This window comes from Bufo gargarizans, chromosome 11, assembly GCF_014858855.1.
Source record: "Bufo gargarizans isolate SCDJY-AF-19 chromosome 11, ASM1485885v1, whole genome shotgun sequence".
NCBI lineage: Eukaryota > Metazoa > Chordata > Amphibia > Anura > Bufonidae > Bufo > Bufo gargarizans.
The window spans coordinates 81643915-81649914 of NC_058090.1; positions in this window are offsets into that span (position 1 = coordinate 81643915).

Below are 6000 nucleotides of genomic sequence, written 5' to 3' on the forward strand. Positions count from 1 at the left end.
GAACGGCCTTTTTCCAGCATTACGATATAACAGTAGCCCTGTGAGTAGGATATATTGAATGTTATACTACAGAGGGGGCAGCATGAATCATTATTAATTGAATTACACATAACAGTACTGGAGCGGCGGGGCCGGAGCACAGTGAGCGCACAGGCCCCCAGCTCCTCCTCCCAGTCCCTCCCCGCTGATACATCGCAGCCTGCGATGCTGGAGCATGGCAGGCTGCGATGTCAAAAGGTGGCGGAACGCCGTTCCGGTGCGTTCCACCAGAAAAAAAGCTCTGGATAGATAGGAGATAGATAGATAGATAGATATGAGATAGATAGATAGATATGAGATAGATAGATAGATAGATAGATAGATATGAGATAGATAGATATGAGATAGATATGAGATAGATATGAGATAGATATGAGAGAGATAGATATGAGATAGATATGAGATAGATAGATCTCTCTCATATCATAGTGTTTTCAAATAATATCTCCACTCCATCATCACATATTACCACCAAAACTTGACTGAATAGTACCACCAGTGTTACCAAATAATATTGCCACATCAAGATCTCACAATACCACCGAATAGTACTACCATAGTGTTTCCAAATAATATCTTCACACCAGCACCACATATTACCACTGAATAGTGAATAAAATAGTACCACAACATCACAATCACATATTACCACCAAAAAGTGACTGAATTACAAAAACCAATATTACACCCTACAGTGACCATATAGAGTTAGATACCATCTCTACACATTAGCTCTACAGACCATATTAATGAATATAGAACAGTTAGATTTAGGTGACATTTTACCTCATTAGGGTTGTAACCTTTTCTTCTCCATTTGACACGGACCACCATGGCGACATCTCTTGACCAAGTCTTGTTTCTGCAGAGTTTGCTTCCCAGACTGTAGCTTTTTCCAGCACCCTCCCTGCCTATTCTAACCCTCTATGCAGACTTCCCATCCTGCTGCCTCTTTAAAAGTGCTATATGTCTGCTTCAGTGCCTGCTGTGGCCTCAGGTGCCCCCATATCTGTACAAAAAAAACCAAAATATTACAGTAAAAGTGGCTCCTTAGTGACCCCCATATACAAAAACAGATAAAGTGCCCCCATACTGTACCCTACAGAGTTAAAGTGATCCGCACACATTTAAAGTGGACCCTTAGTGGCTCAACATAGTGCCACCTTAGGGCCCCACACACAAATTGCCCTCACACTGTTAAAATGCCCTTGAGTTCATGCCTACCACATGTTGCGTGTGCAAAACTTCAGGAATGAGTGAACCAATTTGTGCAAGAAATACATTGGGAATTGTATAGGTATATCATTTCCTATCCCTTATATAAACTGCAACCCTAAATCCAATCTAATGTGTTAACTAATATAATTTGATGAACAAATGCTGTAAAAAAGAAACCCCACATATATATGGCAAGCATGTTCCCTGTTTGTGTATGTGGGGGTGAAAACATGAATATAAGTCCATGTTTCTCTTCACCCCAGGTTCATCTGAATCACAGATCCTCCTCCTCTCCCTTAATGCTGCCACGTCCCTTGCTGCCTCTTAGGCCCCTTTCACACGGGCGAGTATTCCGTGCGGGTGCAATGCGTAAGGTAAACACATTGCACCCGCACTGAATCTGGACCTATTCATTTGTGATTTTCACGCATCACTTGTGCGTTGCGTGAAAATCGCAGCATGCACTATATTCTGCGTTTGTCACATCAACGCAGGCACCATAGAAGTGAATGGGGCCGCGTGAAAATCGCAAGCATCCACAAGCAAGTGCGAATGCGGTGCGATTTTCACGCATGGTTTCTAGGTGACGATCGGGATGGGGACCCGATCTGTATTATTTTCCCTTATAACATGGTTATAAGGGAAAATAATAGCATTCTGAATACAGAATACAAAGTAAAATAGTGATGGAGGGGTTAAAAATAAAAACAAATTAACTCACCGAGTCCACTTGATTGCGTAGTTGCGGATCTCTGTCTTCTTCTGTAATGTTGAGCTGCCGGCTAAGGACCTGTGTTGACGTCACATCACATGGTCCAATCACATGGTCCCTCACCATGGTGATGGACCGTGTGATTGGACCATGTGATGAGCACAGTGACGTTCTCACAGGTCTTTTGCCAGGTCCTGAAGATAGAACAGAGACCGGCAGCTATGGAGCAGGTAAGTTAACAATTTTTTTTATTTTTTAACCCCTCCATCCCTAATTTACTTTGCATTCTGTATTAAGAATGCTATTATTTTCCCTTATAACCATGTTATAAGGGAAAATAATAAAATCTACACAACACCGAACCCAAACCTGAACCCAAACCTGCACTGCCGATGGTGCCCCTAATAGCTACAGTTGCTCATTTGCCACAGTATCTTTTAATGTCCAGCACAATTATGTTTGCCTTCCATGTCTCCTTGGTTATGTGGCTGTGTTTTGGCTGGTGGAGCGCATATGCGTTCCACCATGCGTTCCACCAGCCGATCATGTGACTTACACTTCCGGTTCCTTGTTCTGACTGGAATCTGATACGCTCACGCACTGACCACAGTTCCTGCTGCACAGGTGAACGCAATTACAGTTTATTTAATACCCTATATTAACTGACGCTCCAACACACAGTCCTTTACCCCTGAGGAAGCCGGATTGCTCCGGCGACACGCGTTGGGCGCTTGCTATGTTTCCAGGTCCACTGTACCAGCTGGCTATGTAGGTTTGGCTCTTGATATTTGACCCCATGTCGGTCTTATTGCACCTTTAATTCTAGTGGTCTTACCTTACCTTGCATTTGCTATATGTGATTCATTGTATTGCTTTATATGCTGGTTGATAACGCATACATTTTCTTGTGATAATTCAGTGGACCTGTGTGTGTCGGTTACATACATTTATTGCATACCGCACTTTGTTCTATATTGTATACAATTTTTTAATGCGTGTGTGTTGTTGTGTCCAATAAACTTTATATACATATTTTTTATCCTACAATGGTTGGATGTGCATTTATGGGGTGGCTCTTTTGACTCTCTCTTGGGTTAGATTATTTGCTATATGCAGTTTTACCACCCCCTTGCACTCCTTTAAGCATTTGGTGTGCCCCCTGTCTCTTTAAACATTTCCAAACCTGAACTTCAGTGATGAAGTCCGGGTTTGGGTCTGGTTACCAAACACGGCGATTTTTCTCACGCGCGTGCAAAATGCATTAAAACGCTTTGCACTCGCATTTTACCACAACGCACCCACATCTTAATGGGGCCCTCACACGCCACGCTCGTGTGAAAGAGGCCTTATTCTTCACTCAAGCTGAAGAGCTGCAAACAAGGACATTGTGGTCGCAGGGAATGATGGGGGGTTCTACATTTGGTCAACTGACGCACAAAGTAGCACTCAAGTCTAGGTCTGCTGTCATGTAAGGCATTGGTATTAAAAAAAAATTTGGGTAAATTTCATTTTTTAACGATAGCGTATATGCATTACAATGCAGTGAGCAAAGGTCATAAGTCAAGTAAGGCATTGGAACGAAGTCCAGCACCATGCATAATATTAATGATATAACAGTCAAAAAGGAACGAGACCCAAGGTGGGGTCACAACGCTTCATGTTCCTCTCCAGTGAATCAGAAGCAGCGCAGTCAGCAGCACTCTTCTTTCTTGCCTGGTTCACAGGCACAACACTGCGCTACAGTCCAGAGTACAATGCCATGCATGCAAGCAAATATACAGCAGCCATTTTGTATACAGCTCGCTGCCTGAGCCAGCTGGGCGATGATAGCGTGAGGCACCGGGCATCTGGAGCAGGTTCAGTAAGAACATATACACTAGAGAGGTGGACTGTGGAATGACTGGCTGCAGGGTGTACAAGACTGTGGAATGACCGGAAGCAGGGTTTACGTGAGACAGTGGACTGACCAGCAGCAGGGTGTGTTACAGACTGTGGACTGACCAGGGGCAGGGTTTACACTAGACAGTGGAGTGAATGGAGGCAGGGTTTACACTGGACAGTGGACTGACTAAGGGCAGGGATTATACTAGACAGTAGACTGACTAAGGGCAGGGATTACACTAGACAGTAGACTGACTAAGGGCAGGGATTACACTAGACAGTAGACTGACTAAGGGCAGGGTTTACACTAGACTGACTATAGGCAGGGTTTACACTAGACAGTGGACTGACCAGTGGCAGGGTTTACACTAGACAGTGGACTGACCAGTGGCAGGGTTTACACTAGACAGTGGACTGACCAGTGGCAGGGTTTACACTAGACAGTGGACTGACCAGGGGCAGGGTGTACACTAGACAGTGGACTGACCAGTGGCAGGGTGTACACTAGACAGTGGACTGACCAGTGGCAGGGTGTACACTGGACAGTGGACTGACCAGTGGCAGGGTGTACACTAGACAGTGGACTGACCAGGGGCAGGGTATACACTAGACAGTAGACTGACTAAGGGCAGGGTTTACACTAGACAATGGACTGACCAGAGGCAGGATGTACACTAGACAGTGGACTGACCAGAGGCAGGGTATACACTAGACAGTAGACTGACTAAGGGCAGGGTGTACACTAGACAATGGACTGACCAGGGGCAGGGCGTACACTAGACAGTGGACTGACCAGGGGCAGGGTGTACACTAGACAGTGGACTGACCAGAGGCAGGGTGTACACTAGACAGTAGACTGACTAAGGGCAGGGTGTACACTAGACAGTGGACTGACCAGGGGCAGGGTTTACACTAGACAGTAGACTGACTAAGGGCAGGGTGTACACTAGACAGTGGACTGACCAGGGGCAGGGTTTACACTAGACAGTGGACTGACCAGGGGCAGGGTTTACACTAGACAGTGGACTGACTAAGGGCAGGGTTTACACTAGACAGTGGACTGACCAGGGGCAGAGTTTACACTAGACAGTAGACTGACTAAGGGCAGGGTGTACACTAGACAGTGGACTGACCAGGGGCAGGGTGTACACTAGACAGTAGACTGACTAAGGGCAGGGTGTACACTAGACAGTGGACTGACCAGGGGCAGGGTTTACACTAGACAGTGGACTGACTAAGGGCAGGGTTTACACTAGACATTAGACTGACCAGAGGCAGGGTGTACACTAGACATTAGACTGACCTGGGGCAGGGTATACACTAGACAGTAGACTGACTAAGGGCAGGGTTTACACTAGACAATGGACTGACCAGGGGCAGGGTGTACACTAGACAGTGGACTGACCAGGGGCAGGGTTTACACTAGACAGTGGACTGACCAGAGGCAGGGTGTACACTAGACATTAGACTGACCAGAGGCAGGGTGTACACTAGACAGTGGACTGACCAGAGGCAGGGTTTACACTAGACAGTGGACTGACTAAGGGCAGGGTTTACACTAGACATTAGACTGACCAGAGGCAGGGTGTACACTAGACAGTGGACTGACCAGGGGCAGGGTGTACACTAGACAGTGGACTGACCAGAGGCAGGGTTTACACTAGAGAGTGGACTGACCAGAGGCAGGGTGTACACTAGACAGTGGACTGACCAGAGGCAGGGTTTACACTAGAGAGTGGACTGACCAGAGGCAGGGTATACACTAGACAGTAGACTGACCAGAGGCAGGGTGTACACTAGACAGTGGACTGACCAGGGGCAGGGTGTACACTAGACAGTAGAATGACCAGAGGCAAGGTTCACACTTACAGTAGACTGATTATGGGCAGGGTGTACACTAGACAGTGGACTGACCAGGGGCAGGGTTTACACTAGACAGTGGACTGGCCAGGGGCAGGGTGTACACTAGACAGTGGACTGACCAGGGGCAGGGTGTACACTAGACAGTGGACTGACCAGGGGCAGGGTGTACACTAGACAGTGGACTGACCAGGGGCAGGGTGTACACTAGACAGTGGACTGACCAGGGGCAGGGTGTACACTAGACAGTGGACTGACAGCGGCAGGGTTTACACTAGACAGTGGACTGA